Here is a 19,747-nt window from a genome sequence, read left to right as displayed (position 1 = left end):
AGCCCACTTTGCCTGTCACCCGTCTGCTGGGCACTTTTAAACAAGTCACCTGGTCTCTCTGCAACGTGAGAGGAACACACACTTCTCGGTTGGGGTGCTGGGCTCTTTCCCTGTTGGGCGATATTCAGCATTCATAAAAGGGCCCTCGAAGCAAAGCCCTGGGTTGTCCAAATGCCCATCCATCACCATAAGCAAATGTATCCCATAACACTTCAGGTCTTTAGAACTAAACGGAATAACTGCAAAAAATCTCTTTGGAATAAAAGGGAGAAGGCCCAAGTAAGAGCCTGATCCACGCAGTGAGTTAATGACCCCCCGGGAGTGCAGTCTTTTCCTACTTGGCAAGCTTTAACTCTGCTGGTGCAGAAGCACTAGGAAAGCACAGACTAGTAAACACGTTTCTAGGCCACCAAACGGCAAACTATTTGCTCGTCACTTTGTGCCTTTTGCCCCCGAAATATGCATCAACACAAGTCATCTTTCTTGTACCGCAGCTGTGGTTAATGCCAGGTCTATCTTTCCAAATGAATCGGTGTTTAGTGAACATAAACTATGGGTTTCAGAGCTGTGGGCTGGGAATGATAGAACCGGAGAAGGATCTCGCGTTTCCTGAGCACGTCCTCTGTGCTGGATACTGCGCTGACTGCTCGAGGGTCAGCTCATGAAATCCACACAAACCCGTGGAGCAGGTAACTCGGCGTCTCCACGAACCTGGGCCGTGTGACCTCAGGCTCCAGCCTTCACACACGCTACCTGTCTCCAGGCTTCTTCAGCTAGTCTGATGGAGGGTACCTGCCCACGTTAGAAATCTGCTTCACTGGCTATTCATCGACCTGGAATCCAGTGGTCGCTCAGGAAATACTAATCCCCTCTCCCGTCCTTTCCCGTCAATCCTATCTGACAGCCGTCAAGGAGGACGTATCTGGAAGAAAGACTCTTCTCCGGGTCGGGAAAGAGTAAGAGAACAATCTGTTTAAGAAGATCTTTTCCTCCAAGTGAGGATTTAAAGAGTAGAGCCTTGTCAATTCCATCTCCACAACGCTGGGGAGAAAATGAAGTGCCTTGCTTAAGGTAAATCAAAAAAATAAAGACATGAAAAGTAAGAGGGTAGAGCCTTTCCATGTTTTTAAAATGTATGCGTTCCAAAATGTTGATGGCAGCTGCCTTGGGTATTTCGGTAACGATCCTTATCAGAGTCTAAAATACTGAGTCATCCCCCTCACTGTGACTCACCAGCAATGTGCTCAGAGCTGCTCAGCTTTCATACACTTGGTTGGAAAAGAGCTCATCCACCTGCTAACAGAAGCCCCCTGAAGTGGTTCCCTGGGGATGCAGGGGTGACTGTGCTGCTCTGCCTTCCTGGGAGTGGCGTTTTGCTTTTCTCTTCAGGAAGGAGTTCAGAAGCAAAGAGGAAGTGTCTTTTCTGCCCTAGAACACACTGAATCAGGGCTGAAACCTATTATTATTCCAGTCCCTCGGACCCACGTCCCCTGAATGAAACTATGCCAACGATAAGCGGATGGGCTCCACGGCTGGAAGGGCGGAGGGGAGAGATGTTGGCGGGGAGGTGTTAGGAAAGGGACTCCTGCACCGTCACACACCGGGCTTGGCCAGGTCCTTTGCAGATCAGCACCGAGAAGTCGTTGCTCCGGGTTTTGGCCCTCACTCACGTCCGTCAACCTGGGACACGTGGCTTTATCAGGGTACCCGTGGTGTTTTTCACGGCCTTGCTAATGGCTATACATACTCAGAAGACCCTGAAAACCAAGAGCTGGCCGCCCGCTATGAGAACTGCCCCAAATCCCAGTTTCCACTGAAGGAGATTAAAGCAAAGAGCTGTTCAGGGGCTGTGGGTGTGTGTGCGCGCATGTGCGCGCATGTGCGTGTGTACGCGCTCTTTTGTTTTTTTAAACTGGTTAGCACTGTTCAAAGCGTCTGTAGGAGGCTTTTTGCTGGGAGCGCTGGCCCTGCAGACCGCGCACGGCCACCGCACCACATCCTGCCCGTCTTTCCCAGCTCCCGGAGTCAAGCTGGGAAGTCTCTCACGACCCTGAGGCTTGGCCTGAGCTTGCTACAGCTGCCTTTCCTGGGGCCTGCAAAGCCTGATCCCTGAGCCGGGGCTGCTTTGCTCGCCTATTCTTAGCCTCGCGCCACAGACCTCTCTGAGGGCTCAGAACGTGTTTCCATCGGGGCCGCACCCGGAGGAGACCCGTGTGCTGCCAGGTCTGTGGGACACCTGCACGGGGATCCCAGCAGCAGTTCGATGTGGTTTGTTTCAACGTCCAAAGGAAGAGAAATAAACGCCCGCCGCCAGGCGCCCTCCCTGTCTCCCGAGAACAAGGGGCTGAGTTTTCTCTTCCAGCTGAGCTGAGGCCCTGGAGGGCGGCTGAGGGGGGACCGTGGTCACGCCGAAGAGCCAGAGGGGCAGGAGTGGCACACGCAGGACAACCACTCACGGAGCAACGGGTCAGGCTTCGGCGCGGAGCTGCCTCCCGCCTGCCCTCCGTGCACGCGCCCCGAGACACGAAGGCCGCCCTCCCCCGATCTGACTGCGCGCCCCGCTTTCCGCAGGGCGGTGCTCCTGGCTTCTCGGCTCTGCGTCCTCAAGCCCCCGGGGAAGACGCCACCACAGCCTCCATCACCTTGGAACGGTTGCTCTGTGGCTGTCACCCTCACCTGACGGGGTGACTTGAGGGACAGGGGCCACGTCTGTTCACTTTATCTGCATGTGTGCCCGGTGGTCCATGTATGAGGGGAGGGGGTGTGGCCATGAGGAAGGAGGCGTGGTTTGGGGTCGGTTTCCGAGGCACCCCCGGTGACCCCCCCCGTAGGGAAAGCCGAGCAAATGAACCCACGGATGATGCGCTGCGAGAGGATGTGATGATTGAAGGTAAAAAACCAGCAAATCGCCCCAGTTAGCAAACATACATCAGCTAATTCTGGTTTTACTTGTACTTTTCCAGCTTATTTTAGTTTAAGTAAGACTTTCTGGATTGACTGCATTCATCCATTCAGGAGACTGACGGACCCTAAACCCTGGCTGGCTGGCCCAGTCTTTACCTACGCAGCCTTACATTGTAAAGTGGTGAATACACCATCTCTGACTGGTCCCCAGTATCAGCCGTATTCAGGCCAGAATGTCATGTTCAAAATAATCAGGCGTGACACGAGCAATGAAAAACAAAGCTAAACCATTCACGAGCTGGCAAAGGCCTTGCGTGAGACAAACCGTTGCCGTTCACTCAGAAGTGACAGTCCAGCAGTGACCGTGCGGTGTTCAGACCGGAGCTTGGCCACACCGACTGCTGCACGGGGCGGAGTGGGAGGGCGGTGCCCGGGCTCGGCGGGGCTGCGTCCCTTCCGAGGCCTGCTTTGCGCCCAGGCCTTTAACGGCCCCGCCCCCCAACCTGTGGGCACTTGATAAAGAACTTGCCTCCCACTCCCACCCCGCACTGGGAAGCTGCTGTCAGAGCCCGGCTCACCCTCTCTGTTTAGCTTCCTTGGTGGCGGGGCCTCCCTGCCCAGCTCCTCCTCTGAGCTTTGACACTTCCCTAAATGCCACTTTTCTGACCTCTTCAGCGTCTCCACGGTCCTCAGCCCACAGAGCCAGGTGCCCTGGGTCCCCACGGCCCTGAGAAGGGGGCTCAGACAGTCATGAGTTGTAACCTCAGAGCCAGCCCCAGAAGGCGAGCTTTCGGAGCCAGGGAAGAGGTCAGGGGACCAGGTAAGCTCAGCACAGAGGGATGCCCCTGGCCAGGGACAGACTACAGCAGAGATGCCCCGGCCAGAGTCGGCATGAGAGCAGGTGGCCGGTGCAGGCCCCACCCCGTGCCTGGGAACAGGCCCTCGGGAGCCCGTGTTACCCCGGGCCCAGGGTAGCTCCTGACATCTTGGGCCAAGAGGGGCTTGTGGCCCTACTGCTCCACGAAAAGGAGCTGATTTCTACAGAGTTCTGGAAAGATCACTAGACCGGTGGTTCATCACCCAAGGGTGTAATCAGAACTGTTGTAGGAGTCTTGTCTTTTCAAAATCCACACGCCAGGGCCTCTTTCTGGACCTGGCAAATCAGAATCTCGGACGAGTCTGGGGTGAGAAGAGCAGACATATGTGACTTTAGAAGATGCCCAGGTGACTCGGATACAACACCTGCCCCAAGGTGGACACCTTCCCAGCCGGGCAGTTTTGAGGCCAGAGACCATGCCTTTTCGAGGTTTTTAAAATTTATTGAAGTATAGTTGGTTTACAATGTTGTGTTCATTTCTGCTGTACAGCGAGGTGATTCAGTTATACACATGTATATGTTTTTTCATATTCTTTTCCATTATGGTTTATCACAGGATATTGAATATAGTTCCCTGTGCTCTAAAGTAAGACCTTGTTATTTATCCATCCTGTACATAATAGTTTGCAACTGCTAATCCCACACTCCCATTCCTTCCCTCCCCCACCTTCCCTCCCCCTTGGCAACCACAAGTCTGTTCTCTATGTCTGTGAGGTTGTTTCTCTTTCATAGATAAGTTCATTTGTGTCATATTTTAGATTCCACATATAAGTGATATCATATGGTACTTGTCTTTCTCTGTCTGACTTACTTCACTTAGTATGATGATCTCTAGGTCCATCCATGTTGCTGCAAATGGCACTATTTCATTCTTTTTTATGGCTGAGTAATATTCCATTGTCTATATGTACCACCTCTTCTTTATCCATTCGTCTGTCGATGGACATTTAGGTTGTTTCCATGTCTTGGCTATTGTGAATAGTGCTGCTATGAACATAGGGATGCACGTATCTTTCAGAATTAGAGTTTTGTCTGGGTAAATGCCCAGGAGTGGGATTGCTGGATCATATGGCGGCTCTGTTTTTAGTTCAGACCATATGCCCTTTCACCTGCATTTAGTACAGTTCCTCCCACGTAACAGACCTAAAACAGTCTTTGTTGATTGATCGAACGAATGAATATGTGAATAAATGAACAAACACTGCCAGTGACCAAAAGCATTGTTGACGATGCCAACAAATACAGTGAAAGAATGGAGTTTCCCATAGTGGATTTTAGCCCCAGCTGTAAGTCAGTCTACCAGTTCCCCACTCAGAACAACAGCTAAATATGACAACAGGAACGTGGATTTTAGGGACTAGTGGGATTCGGCAGCATATCTAGTATTTGCTGCAGGAAACGAGGATTTGTATGAACGTCGTAGAAGAGGGCACTCCACTTAGTTCACAATTAATCGTATCATCTTAGGTGTCATTCTGGCCTTGGAAACAATGGGAACCATAATTACATGTCTAAAGCCCAAAATGGATCCCACAAGTGTCTGACAAGGAGAACATAAGGATGATGGAGTGCTTTACCCATCAGCCTGACCACAGGGCAACCCTGGTGAGTCACGCTTTCAGGCCGCAGTAGGATTTCTCATTACCCTCCATTCTTCTCCCTGAGTATATTGAGCTCATGGCGATTTGATGGATGTGACTCTGTTTGTGAATCCAGGCTGGGCTGCTGTCTTCCTGGATCTGACCCCTGTATAGAATAGCCATGTAAATTAGCATGGGCCTTGGGCCAGGAGAAATTAATCCAGGCCTCAGTGCAATCAAGTAAAAGGTGTCAAAGGGCAAACAAAGAGGGAAGTGTGACTGGGGCCAGGGATGCTCTCTTTTACAGGTTTCGCTACTTACCGCCTGGTGATCATTTTTTTGGTTTTGTTTTTGTCACTAGAAAAGTCGCAAAATGTAAGAGGAACTGATGGAAGTCTTTGCAAATCTGTATGGGATGAGAAAAGAGTTCTTGCTGAAAGTGGGATTAAGGCATTCGGAGAGGGCTTCCCTGGCATCAGGTCTGAGTGGGCCTACAGGCCAGGCCCCCTCGCCTTGACCTCAGCACCCGGCCGTGCCTGGACAGCGCTCGCCGCACTGGGTTGTTTATTCACGTGTCTCGTGGTGTTTGTCTGTCTCCCCCGTTGGACTGAGTTCCCAGGAGGCTGCGAATCACATCTGTCTTGCCCACCTCTGACTCCCAGTAAGTGGCACAGGCATTGCAGGAATGCACGGAGATGCCAGTGGTACTACCCAGCCTCCCTCTAACAAGAGCAGGCTCCAGGGTTGGCCGTGCCCACGGTTCGCTGTGTGCCTGTCCTTCACAGAACCCCCGATGGCTGGCAGCTCTCACGTCCTGCTTGGGCGTGGGATGCCTTGAACACTCATCAGGTTTTCTTTTAGCCGCCCTGGCGAGACGCCTGGTGAAACACCACCCAGAGAAACGGAGACAGAACGTAAGGAACCCTGGCAAACTGGAGAAGGAAAGGCAGGGGCTGGGGCGAAGGGTGGGCTGGATCCAGAGGGTAGCAGGTCAAGAGAGAGCCAGGTGCCAGGCCGGGGGCCCAGAGGGGCTGGAGGTGGAGGGCAAGGCCACATGGAGGGCAAGGAATCAGCGTAGGCTGAGCACGTTGGGGTGGAGCCCCGGGCACAGCAGCTCCCTGTGTCACAGGACCCCACTTCCCCGCCTGCAGAGCCTGTGGTCAGAGCAGTAACAGTAACTGGTGTCCACTGAACTCTCACTCTTGTGTCCTCCACAGACTCTCCCTGTGGGTGACTGACCCAGGCTGGGGACGGGTAATTGTCAGAGCTTAGAGGTCACAGAGGTGAGGGTTTGACATCCGGGATGGTATATTATCGTTAGGGAACTAGCAGTGTCCCAAGTCTCTGTCAGTCAGTCCCCCTCCCATGAGGTGTGACTGTGTGTCACTGCGGAACACCTGTGATGGCACTCAAGGAACAGCGGCAGAATGGCAACCCAAACACACGGCATGGTTACCCCCCAGGGCCCCCAGCACAGCGCTCACTGGTTGAGCTGGATCGGAGCCTGTGGTCTAGACCAAGGCCACGCACACACAAAGATCTCCTCCCCCGCAAGGAAATGTAAATGATAGGATTAGCGAATTAAGACAGTCTGTAGGGAGAGAAGGAGCACATGCAGCCAGCAGTGTCCTGGATGAGGTGCATCAGAGGAGCCACTGCCTGGGAACACGCCCTCGAGGGATGGCGGCCTCTGAGCCTCGCCATTCTGTTGGCAGCTCTTCCTTGGAGGACAAGGATGTCTCCCAAGGAAGGCGCCGGGCCAGGATGCAGGTGAACCAGCAGAAGCAGGAAGACACGGGAGGGAAACCATCTTCCCCTACAGCAGTCGTAGTAATAGTAAAGATGATAATGATGATAAATATTTAGATGCTATCTGCAGAGCGCATTTAAATGTACAGTTTAACCTACAGAACGATCATGCTGGGAGCTGTTCTTTGCCTTGAGATAAGCAGATTGCTTTAGTGACTCATCCAAGACCACAAAGCTAATAAGTAGCAGAGAGAGAACTCAGTACCAAGAGGGCAAAGCCCACCAGCTTTCTGTCCACCACATGGTAACTGAGTTAATCTTGCTGGGGAATGTGATTTGGGTATAAGGGCAGACCTGACGCTGTGTCCGGCATCCCAGCCAAGCCCTCTCCTTCCTACCACTGGTCCTGGCAAGCACCTTCCTTGCTGACTCCCAGTAGAAGAAATTCTCTGTCTGGCTGTACCTTTCCAATTTACGATTATACATAATTTAAAATCTTTCCAATAATGGATCAGTTCTTAAAGGTTAGTCACTAGTGTAAGATTTATGGCAATAAGCACCATCTAAATATATTGGTAACTCGCTGTACACAGAACAGCACGACTAGGTGCTGGAATAGATAGAGCAATGAAATGGGCCTCAGAATATGGCTATTTATTACAACAAAAAGATGTCATTTCAAATTGCTGAGAGAAAATATGGACTTTATAATAAACGATGATAGAATAACTTGTCTGTTAAAAGCAAATTCAGTTGGATCTTTACCTTACTGCTTACCATCAACATATAGATGCATCAAATATAAAAATACAGAGCCACAAATGTACTGGATAAAAGCATAGATGACTATTTTTATAATCTTGGAATGAGAAAGGGACTTTTTCATCCCAACATTATATTGATACAGCACATAATTTTAAATTTCATACAGCAGAAAATTACAAATAACATTTAAAGAGAAGTAGTAAACTGGGAAAAATATTTGCAAACTATATAACAGACTAAGAGTTAATATCTTTACTGATCACAGATCTTCTACAAATCAATAAAAGGAAACAAATAGCCCAATAAATATGGGAAATGAAACACATAAGCTTTTTACCAAAGAAGAAATGCCAAACATATAAAACTATACTCAACTGTTAATAATACGTTAATAATAAGTTAATAATAATTAATAATAAGTATAGTGTTAATAATAAGTTAATAATAATAATAATAATAAGTTAATACTAAGTAAAGTGACACAAATAACTATCCTGTTGTGTGTGCGTGTGTTTACCTACCAAATACAAAGGAGAAAGAGACTGAGGAAAGAATGTTGCCAGCGTGCTGGGAAATGCTTATTCTCATGAACTGGTCGTTGGCATGTAAACTGACATAACTTCTGGAGGAAAGTTTAGGAACATATACCCAAAGTTAAAATATACACACTTACCCTTAGCCCAAGAATTTCAATTCAAAGAATTCATTTATTTTTCTTGTGGTAAAAGACAGGTACTATAAAACTTACCATTTTAACCATTTAAAAATGTACAGTTCAGCGACATTAAGTGTATTCACATTGTTGTGTGCCCATCACCTCCATCCATCTGCAGAACTTTTTTCTCTTCCTCAGTTGAAACTCTGCACCCATTAAACACGAACCCCCCATTCCCCCTGCCCCCCAGCCCCTGGCAACTGTGTCCTACTTTCTGTCTCTAGGAATTTGACGACTCAAAGAATTAATCTTAAGAAGAAAATTGTGTAAGAGCAACATATACATCCACGAAAGATGTATTCCTTCAGAAAACATTTCCTGAGGACCTACTGTGTGCTAGGTAATAAACAAGATAGCCCAGGTTACCTGATTTATGCCCAAGTCGTGATCAAGAGAAGGTAGACCATGAACAAACGTGTAAGGAATAGAGCATTAAGTTGCCATAAATACTTTGAAGAAAATAAACAGATTTATGTGACAGTGATTTTGGGGGGCAGATGCTTTAATAGGGCAGTAAGAAAAAATTCTCTCAAGCACTATTTATAATAGCCAACAAATCAGAAAAACTAAACATCCAAGCAACACCCCTGCTAAGGCAGAGAATCCATCTGGCCAGATGTCAACATGTGCCAGTTTATTATAGACCGCAAGAGACTTTCTCAGAACTAACTCCCTTAATTCAGTGTGTCTTCTGTGGAGTATTTTCCTGGAGGGCAAAAGTTTCCAACATTTGGGGGTAGAAAATAATTTAGCAGGGGTCCACGCCAATGCTGCTTTATTCCGAGAAGGAATGTGTGGATGACAGTTTCAAGTGTTTGATGTCCAACCCCTCCTAAAACTGTAAAATATCAGCCAGGCAATGAAGAGGCTGATCTAAATCTTCTTTCTGTGGTTTTACGTTTGTTCTGGCAGGCTGAGCAACACGAAAAAAATTACAGTGCGTGCATGGGAAACACTCTACCCGTTTTCTTGAGTAACTGACATGTTGGAGGGCCGGCCTGAGTTAGGGGCGATGGCGTTGCTGTGATACATGGACAATTGAAATAGCATCAGGGGCCCAGCCTATCCTGAGCCCAGGCAGGAAATTCAAGGGTAATATAACACTTCACCGTTAAGTAATGCCATTGGAATAAAACCATGTTTGGGATGACTTTTGGCTTTCACTTGGAATTTCTGTTTCATTTGCTTCCAGAAAGAACTTTCCCCCCTAAAGTTCTTAACTTGCATTTCAAAAGATTTTGTAGCTGTATAAATAGGATGTATACGAACTGGTCTTGAATTAAAGCTGTATGTCATAGAACATGCTGAAAAACAAATCCAATCCAGGACCTCCGTTTTCACTATGGGCTCCAGGGCAGCAGCTTCAGGAAATGCAAAGCGCTAGTCACAGGTTAGAGACCTCACTCTGCTACCTATTAGCCGGGTGACCTTGGGTGGATTCTTTGACCTTGGAGCCTGTAGAAGAGGAATAACAATAGTTCCCGCTCAGAGGGGTTTTGTGAGGATGAAACGCAAGAACGTGAAAGGCTCAGTGCTAGCTCGCAATACAGCTCTTTCCTTCGTTCCTGGGCTTCAAAACTGAGTCGGGCATGATTGCCACAGAGTAGAAAAAGACTAAAATGGAAAATCAAAATTTATTTTTGTCTGAGTAACTTGGCCATGGTTTGCTTTTCCCTGTTGGTTTTAAGCCATATTCCTCCCGTGCTGCCTCCTAGGCTGAGTTTCCGCATGATTGAAACACCATCTTCAGTTTCAAAGGAACTCAGATGCACTGGAGCATCTCCAGATACTCGGATGGTGCAGGAGACTCAGACCCACGGCAGGAACTGGTGAAGGATCTGCAGGTATTTAACTGGGAGAAAACGCTGAGGGGACATGGGAGTTGCCTCCAAATACCTGAAGGGTAATATCATGTGGAAGAGAAATTAGATTAATTCTGCCTGGCTCCATAAGTGGAGACAGATTCTAGTTTTATGGATCGAAAACCTTAAAAAAAATCAGATTGTCAAGGAAACATGCTATCTTTTTTTTTAACATCTTTATTGGAGTATAATTGCTTTACAGTGGTGTGTTAGTTTCTGCTTTATAACAAAGTGAATCAGTTATACACATACATATGTCCCCATATCTCTTCCCTCTTGCGTCTCTCTCCCTCCCACCCTCCCTATCCCACCCCTCTAGGTGGTCACAAAGCACCGAGCTGATCTCCCTGTGCCATGCGGTGCTTCCCACTAGCTATCTGTTTTACGTCTGGTAGTGTATATATGTCCATGCCACTCTCTCACTTTGTCACAGCTTACCCTTCCCCCTCCCTGTATCCTCAAGTCCATGCTCTAGTAGGTCTGTGTCTTTATTCCCTTCTTACCCCTAGGTTCTTCTGATGTAGGGAATTCCAGAGGGATCCTATCCTTCACTTCGTGGGAGTCCTACAGGGAATTCTGCATCAGAAAACGGCTGGGTGAGCTGCCCTTTAAGGTTCTTTCCAGGTCAGGGAGGCTGCAATTCAGGTAGGTACATAAATGCAACATTTTGCTGCAGGAACTTAAGGAAGAACAGCCCCGGGAGGTGTAAGGCACACACAGGGGCATACACATTGTGCTGACGCGCGAACTTTAGCCTTTATAACAAAAGAATGTCATGCCACATTAGAAAAAAAGGCCTTTAACTGCTAGCAACGAAAACGTTCATAGTTTAGCGGATCATATTTTACAGGTTCCTGTAGACACAGGGGCCAAATGAAACTGAGCCACGATCTTAGGCATCAAATTACACTTCACTTTTACCTTTTCCCCATGTGATTCTGACATACGTGATTAAAAATGAACCCGAACCTTTGACCTACCCATTTGGGTTTAGGGTTCCCCCTCCTTTTATTTTCTCTGTTCACCTGCAAACCTTTGCTGGTCGTTTCATAGAGACTTGGTCAACTGCTTTCAACAGCTTAACATTAAAGCCACTGAGAGCATAAACAGGAAGCTGGTGTTTAGGTGGGAGTTCCTAGGAATTTTATACCACTGACCACAGAGGCCAAGAGAGAAAGGAAATAGGAAAAACAGTGTAAATACCTGGGTGACTAATGACCTAGCGCAGCTCAGCTGGCTTTTCTGAACACTTAGCAGGAAGTCCTTCCAGGGGAAACACCCTTCACATTTTTCAGGACCCAGCAAGGCACCGAAGGGCCAGGTCGGGGCGTTTGCTGGTTAGCCTGCAGACTCTGCCCACGTCTCCAAAACGCTGGCTCTATTTGCATGCGCGCTGCAGACCGCTCGCCAAGCGCCTGGGCTCCAGGCCTGGGGCTGCAAAGGCTCGGAGGGCCACCCCCTTCCCGGTTCACACGGCGAGCGCCTAAGAGGATTTAGAATCAAGTGGGCACGTTTGCAGGCCTCGCTGTGAAGAGGCAGCTGGAGCGCGGCGCAGCCCCCCGCGCCCCGGGGCTGCATTGTCCTCCGAGGGGCCGCCGCCGGGGCTCCTTTGTGCGCGGGGCCGGCCCTGTCCTCCCGCCCGGCGCCCCCGCCAGCCCCCCCCACGACGCAGACGGCTCCCTCCGGCCGCCGACCCGCCGGCTGCCGCGGTCCCCGCGCGGAGGAGCGGGCAGGGCGGCGGGCGGGCCATCTGCACGGAGACTGACGGCGGCCCCGGAAGGTCAGCGCCCCGACGACCGCCGTCTGAACAGCAGGCCACCCGGGCCTCCCAGCAACACAGGGACATCTGCTCCCCTTCATTCGGAGCCCCGGTTCCGATTTCACCAGAGGCCCCCCCGCCAGCCTACTCGGGCTCCGCGGAGGTGGGGGGCGGGGACGGGGACCCCCGAGGGGCCAAGCAGACGCGCCGCCCGCCCCCCAGATCTGGGGCCCAGCGGCTGAGTCCGGCGGGGCGGGGGAGGGGGTCGCCCACGTGACCCAGGTGACGTCGTGCGGGGGAGGGGCGCCCGGCCTAGTGGGCGCGCGGGTCCCCGAGCCCGCGGCGTGCGGAGGCGTCCCGGGTCTGCAGACGGGGCGGACCCGGATCCCGCCCTGCGAGGAGGAGGGGTCGGACAGCCCCGCGGACAGAAGGGTTTGGGGCTCTCCCACCCCCGCTGGGAAGAACCGGTGAAGGCGCGGGAAAATTCGTAGCGAGCAGAGAGAGGCATCCATCAGGGATTCCTCGTGCAGGGCCCCGGCGGGCAGCTGTAAAGCCAGCTGTCAGCGGGCAAGGCCGGAATCCTGCCTGGACGGCTGGCACCCAAACTCGTCCTGCCTTTTCTGCTTCATATTTTGGCGAAACGATGGAAGGATGAGAGGATTGCGTTTCTGTTGAGTTTCCACTCCTAGATCATAAGCTCCCTGAACACAGACGCTGCATCTTATTCATCATCGTCTCCCCGCCTCACACAAATGTTTGGACGCTAGACTAACGTGCGAAGGGCTTGGGGTGTGGTGCTTGTGACCACTGGGTCCAACTGCTGTCGTTTTCCATGACTGAAACCAGGGCATTGTGGAGGATGAACTTGTGGCTGCAGGGAGGTGTTATTTCATCGCTTTGCGTCCTCTTCCCTTCTTCCCTGGTTTTCCTCCTTCCGCAGACATTTTATGGAGTGTCCCTGTGAACGAGGGAAATAAAGAAACAGGACACCCAGGCCTCAAGGTGTGGCCCATTTGCCAGGGATGCTGTGCAAAAGTAAACAGCTAACCAGGACTCTGGGTGATGAGTGCTATTGACAGGAAATGGTGGGGGGGGGGTCCCTAAAGCCAGCTTCTAGGGAGGGAAGGGGTCTAAGCAGAGGTGGGAAGCCGGGGTGGAAGCGTACCAGGAGAAGGCCTGTTGCTGACGCGGGTCCCTGTGCATGGATTCCGCCCCCCAGATCGGTTTATCTCCTGTTCATTCTTTAGGCCTCGGATGAAATGTGACTTCCCTGGTGCCTCCATAAGAGAAGGTCTTCCTATTAAGTAAGCCTGTAGTACCTGGCACTTTTTTTTTTTTAAATACTCCTGACCAGTCCAGTTGGGCAACGTTCATCACCCCTATTCAACTGTAAGCTCTGGAGGCAGAAACCGGCCTTTCTGTTCATGGACAGAGTCTCCATACCCAGCCCAGTGTTCCCTAAATAATTTGCTGGGCTGATGAATAATCAGGCTTTCCTTAAGTTAACAAGCAACTCGTTGCTAGAGTTTCTGTTTTGGGCGTGAGGGCAGGCGGTGAGCGTTCCATGCCGGTCCCCCCCGGGGGGAACCACCTGGAACAGAGGAACCGTGGTGTAGAATGTATTATTTTCATGGTCTTCTGCAGCTCGGTGATCTCAGAACTGTTTTCTGCAGAACCGTCGTGAGGTCGGGGGGCTGTCATGAAGTGAGCCTGAGGACAGGGCTTGAGGCGGGACAGACGGGGCTCTGCGCTGCAAGGGGTTTAGAGCCTTGACTGGCCTGCTGCCCTGGGTCCCAGCCAGGAGCATTTACGTAACACTTTGCAGCTGGGGCTGTGGATGGAGCTAAATGGTAACTTCGCTGCCCTGGGTCCCCCCTCTCCTCCTGGGCCCCGGGGCTGGAAGGACCGGCCATGGGAGAGCCAGACAGGATTAATTTGCCCCCATCAAGGTTGGCTTCCTCATCTTGGCCTCTTTGTCACATCCTGGGACAAATCCCTCCCTTGTTTTTTGACGATAAGGGGAGAATGGAGGATGTGGAGTAAAGAGGCAGGCCTCGGTGGCTGGTGCTGCCTGACTTAAACTCCAGCTCTACCACTGCTTAGCTGTGTGACTTTGGAGGCCTTCCTTAGCCTCTCTGTGCCTCAGGCACTTTGCGATGAGAGATAATAACATCGAATTTGTGTGCTGTTATAATTTTTAAAACTCTGGTATGTACAGTTGTTCCTTGAACGACATGAGTTTGAACTGCGAGGGTACACCTATATGCAGATTTTTTTTCCCAATAAGTACAGGACTGCACGATCAGCGGGTCGTTTGACCCGTGGATGCTGAGGTGCAGATACAGAGGAACCTCAGTTACGGAGGGCCGACTATAAATTACACTCGGATTTTCATGGAAGGTCGGGGCCCCTAACCCCCTGGGGAGTTCAGGAGTCAACTATATTAAGAATTCTCATGATAAGCATACATTTGACTTAAATGCTAGTAGCTGATGAATTAAACTTTGAATAGCCAACCTCCAGTAGGTTAACGTAACTACTTAAGTCAAGTGTCAGTAGAACAGGTTGCAGAGGACTGTGGTCTGAGAGATGAGATTTTCTCCGCCATTGCCTTTGGAACTCAAGTGATGCCTCCTGCGCCTTCATCGTGGCTCTTCCAGCCAGAAGGATTCTAATTCTTCGGGGTTTTTAAAAAATTTTTTAATTATTTTGAGATTTTAAATTTTTTAATTGAAATATAGTTGATTTACAAGGTTATGTTAGTTTCAGGTGTACAGCAAAGTGATTCAGTTATATATATATATGTACATATATGTATATATGTATATATATTCTTTTTCAGATTCTTTTCTCTTATAGGTTATTGCAAAATATTAATATAGTTCCCTGTGCTATAGAGTAGAATTCCAATTTTTAACCAGTGTTTGCTGAGCTCTCCCTCTAAGTAAATTTAGTTGTGATTCCATTACCCGTTATTCTCAAAGAGAGGGGCGGAGCAGCTGTATATCAAGGTTCAAAAATTCTGCCCGCAGTGCATCTTCCAGGACCGATTAGTAGCCAAGTGCTAAGTCCCTTGGCATCAGGATTGTGATCCAGAAGACTGCACTATTTTAAACAGCAGAGACCTACTTACAAGGAAATGTAAATAGGATCTTGCCTTGTTTGTTGCAGCTTAATTTGACCATGAAAAAAATCAGGACTGGATTCTCAGAGAAGAAACATTTTCAGGGGTTGTAGGTAAGAGGACAGTGGGAAAATTCACATTGTTTTAAAATTGCACTTAAACCAGCCAGCCTAAAAGAAAGCTGCTTCTGGAAATTCAGAGGTACTCTGAAAATGAGTGTAGAAATGGCTTCTTACCCACTTGCGTAATATGAACAGTTTCACTCCTTCAACTGTTTATTTTCTGCAAAGGACATTAACTTGTGCGGAGTTTGCTAGACAAGATGTCTGGCGTAAATCTGTTTTCAGATATAATCTCCGATGCATTCATGAAGCGTCATACTTTGAAACAGGAAACAAAGGACATACTTTTCAAAACTTTTCAAATATTGGCTCTATACATAAATAGAATCTCAATGCCCAGAACGGTGTGTGACTCAAATATCTCACATCACATAACTCTTACTGGCAGGGGGGCGGGGGAGTCAGTTCTTAGGGATTGCTAAAGATCAAAAGATTTTCTCTAAGATGCTCTTTTTAAAAAAATGTTACTGAAGTCTAGCTGATTTACAATGTTGTGTTAATTTCTGCTGTACAGCAAAGTGACTCAGTTATACACACACACACACACACACACACACATTCTTTTTCATATTCTTTTTTGTTATGGTTTATCACAGGATATTGAATATAGTTCCCTGTGCTCTACAGTAGGACCTTGTTGTTGATGCATCCTGTACATAATAGTTTGCATCTGCTAACCCCAACCTCCCACTCCATCCCTCTTCCACCCCCCTCCCCCTTGGCAACCACATGTCTATTCTCTATGTCCTTGAGTCTGTTTCTGCTTCGTAGATAGGTTCATCTGTGTCAGATTTTAGATTCCACATATAAAATATGGTATTTGTCTTTCTACTAAGAAGCTCTTAAAGCAGAATCCAGTTTTAGACCTGGAGTACCTCGTGGGTACCACCTCAGCGCCTTTGGACATCTCTTGTCCTTTATTACAGCCACTGATGCAGGCTCTGAGCAGCTTCCTCTAAGGGCCACCTGACAGGGCCCCGCCTCTTGCCCACACCTCACATCTCTGCTGAAGCTTCCAGTGTCTGCCGTGGAGCTTCTCTGAGCCACATGGGGCCCAGGCGTTGACTAAGCCAGAAGTTCTGGGGAGTAAGTTTTGGGGGCAAACCTTTGACTGATAGAGCATAAGCCCTAATGGATAAATGCTTTCCTTTCGTCCCCCAGCTGCTGGGAGCGCTGTCAGGTGATGGCCCTCAGCTGTTAGCCTCTGGGGTTTGCCGCAGCTAAAGGAATCTGCCTGGTGATTTGAAGATCACACCTCCTTCTAGTGACAACCTGCTTTGAAAGGCCCCCTTGCCCTAATTTGGGACAACTCTAAAAGGCTTCCCCAGGCCCAGAGCTCCACATGGGTTGGCTGATGACTGTATCACATCTCCACTTCTCCCTTTGTCTAATCCTGCTTCCCCCTTTCCCTTCACAAGTATTGAACCTGAAAGCAGTCCTTAATCAGCTACTTCCCTGGGAACACGGCCTACAACAGCCCGTGAAACTTGGGTCGTGACCAGATGAGACAATTTATATTTATAGGCTGGTGAGGTCAGTGAACGACAGAACTTGGGTTATGGAAAGTTCTCCATCTTTTTAAAACCAAACTCATTATGAGCATCTTGCTAGCTATCAACTGATTTTGGTTAAAATATACATATAGGGAGCAAAGGGGACTTTTTCTGAGAGTTCCTAAATACTTGCGGTCTGGACACACCTCACGTCAGATGCCAGATTTCCAACTCTGCTTGCAATTCTCAGTTTGGATTTTAGCCATTTCATAAAAGAGAATGCATTTTCACAGAGCTAAGTAGATGCAAACATTCCCTAGAGTTTTGATAACATGGTCAGAAACTTTAGGACCTTTGTGGATTCATTCATATATTCATGTCTGGAATCCCAAGGTTCTGTGCCTCCTTTGCATGTATGGCTTGTTCAATCAGTTCTTGAAACTGAACCATACCGATAAGGCAGATGTGTAATAATTCAGATATATGCCAAGGTTCGCATTCAGTGGGCAACTGCAGAAACTTAAAAACATTAATTTTTATAAACCTCTCTGAATATTTTCTTGAGTTATGACTCCGTATTCACCCAATAGCAGCTCTGTGAACTCTGTGGAGGTTCTGGGGGACTCAGGGCTGATCAGAAAGGTAAAATCGGTGTCCCAACCTGCCGTCTGTTTACACATGAGCCCACTTAGGTCTGAGTGCCTGGACAAATCAGCAAGGCACGTTTTTCTTCCTCGACCCTTCAAGTTCACCTCTCGTCTCATCCACAAGAAACGTCTCATCCCATTTGGGATCCTTTGGGAAAAGAACAAGGTGGTTCCTCTGAGTTCTTTCATGACCGAAAGTTATTGATCTGAGGAAGTAGTTTAGAAACCTTCTCCAACAAGTTCGTACAACTCAGCACTGATTATACTAATTCCACACTCCACTGCCTATTCTTCTGTACAGCCTCAGCATCACAGAGGGGACCGGTATAAAGAAAATGCACACACGATCACTGCTGATACCTGTGATGAGCCTGAATGGCCATGTCCACAGGCCGGTTCTGACAAGGATGCCGTGGAAGCTGGGCTCACCTCTTCTCCTTTTTTTTGTAATCTTAAATTAATTAATTAATTTTTGGCTGCATTGGATCTTCGTTAGAAAGACCCATTAGAAAGCCTGCACGCGGGCTTTCTCTAGTTGTGGCAAGCAGGGGCTTCTCTTGTTGCGGAGCATGGGCTCTAGGCATGTGGGCTTCAGTAGTTGTGGCACGTGGGCTCAGTAGTTGTGGCTCGCGGGCTCTAGAGCGCAGGCTCAGTAGCTGTGGCGCACGGGCTCACTTGCTCCATGGCATGTGGGATCTTCCCGGACCAGGGCTCAAACCCGTGTCCCCTGCATTGGCAGGCGGATTCTTAACCACTGCGCCACCAGGGAAGTCCTCACCTCTTCTATGGACTTGAGTAAAGAACTGAGAACTTCTCCCCTTTTCATACGATCCTTCTGAGGCAAGCGAAGTGGCTTTTCCACTTGATATCAAGCTTCTCAGATCTTGTACTGGAAGGGGCATGAGGGCTAATTCATCGCGGGATGCTGACCTTATACGTGGTCCCGGTGAGCCCCACCTCCCATCTTCCCTCCCCACCTTCCTCCATCCGCAGCTCTGCTCTTCATGGTTTGCACGGTCCTATCAGCTCTAAAGGTCTCTGGTTAGGAGGACTGTAAGGCCACCCCCCCCGACGCTCCCCAGCTTTGAGGGTCGCCGTGTGTGCTGCACTCCCGCCGTCACGGGGGAGGCAGAGGCTGGGAGCGGCGGGCGGACCGGACAGGAGAGGCCAGGAAAACAGAGCAGTTCAGGGGAGTGATGAGCCCAGGAGCTGTCAGATCCTGGGGCAGAGCTTGCTTCTGCTGGGCCCTGGACTTCCTCGGTGAGGTTAGGCCGTCTCCCAGGGCGGTGTCTATGGGAATATTGAATCCAGTCCTGTTGGCCTCATCAGGGTACATTTGGATGCCAACATACTTGCAGTTGTACTTGTGTTTGTCCTTTCCCTTGGACTTTTCCATTGAAAAGGCCACTGTTGAAAATGATAGTAGACTTTTCCAGTATTGGCACCTCTGTCATTTCCAGCTCTGATTGGCCATTGGATGGACCACCTATGCCCTCTCCTCAAGCCAGATTCATCTCCTCACATAGTCACAGGTGGAATAAGGCAGCAGCCCCCAGCTGAAGTCTCTGACTTGACTCAGATCCAAAACAATCTTCCTTACTTTCTCCAGGTTTGCTGTGCATACGTGTCTAGAATGGTTCCCTGCGGCCTGTCTGTTCCAGATGATCAGGGACATGGCTTATCTTTTTCACCGCTGTTTCCTTGGCTGCTAGAACAGTGCTGGCACAGGTGACCCTCGGCTACTCTTGGCTGAGTAAATGAAGTCTGCTTCAGGTTCAAGCAGCAACCCTGGCAGGCTCCGGGCTGGGCTCTGAACGCACTACGGGGCAGAGTGACTGCATGGATGGCAAGAGATCAGAGTTGGGAACGCGGGGAAAGTGGAGAGACTGATGTTTAAACAGATCACTTCAGTACAGCACTTTTAAGTGCTATGAGGCTAGGGGTGGAGATCAGGGAAAGTGACCCAGAGTCCCGAGGACAGGAGGAATTGATCAGTCCACCCACACACCTCAAGCTAGCGACAGGGGCCATTTGACATCTGTTCCCCTTCCTGCACTTATCTTTTTTATTTTTTTAAATAAATCTCTTTCTTTCTTTAATTTATTTTTGGCTGCGTTGGGTCTTGGTTGCTGCGCACGGGCTTTCTCTTG

The 19,747-nt window shown here is 49.3% G+C and overlaps 1 protein-coding gene across 17 annotated transcripts in view; it reads left to right on the top strand.

The window, feature by feature from the left end:
* Nucleotides 1-19,747, top strand: part of ZNF438 (zinc finger protein 438) — a 388,718-nt gene that overhangs the window by 126,920 nt on the left and 242,051 nt on the right. For all 17 annotated transcript variants that reach the window (XM_082619994.1, XM_082619999.1, XM_082620003.1 and 14 more), the window contains 2 exons: nt 10,306-10,434; nt 10,962-11,048. The gene's annotated coding sequence lies outside the window, so the exon portion shown is untranslated. The remainder of the gene's footprint in view (nt 1-10,305; nt 10,435-10,961; nt 11,049-19,747) is intronic.

Source organism: Mesoplodon mirus (genome assembly GCF_964341445.2).
Source record: "Mesoplodon mirus genome assembly, chromosome: 4".
In the NCBI taxonomy this organism is placed as follows: Eukaryota; Metazoa; Chordata; class Mammalia; order Artiodactyla; family Ziphiidae; genus Mesoplodon; species Mesoplodon mirus.
This window is presented reverse-complemented; position numbering and strand designations above follow the sequence as displayed.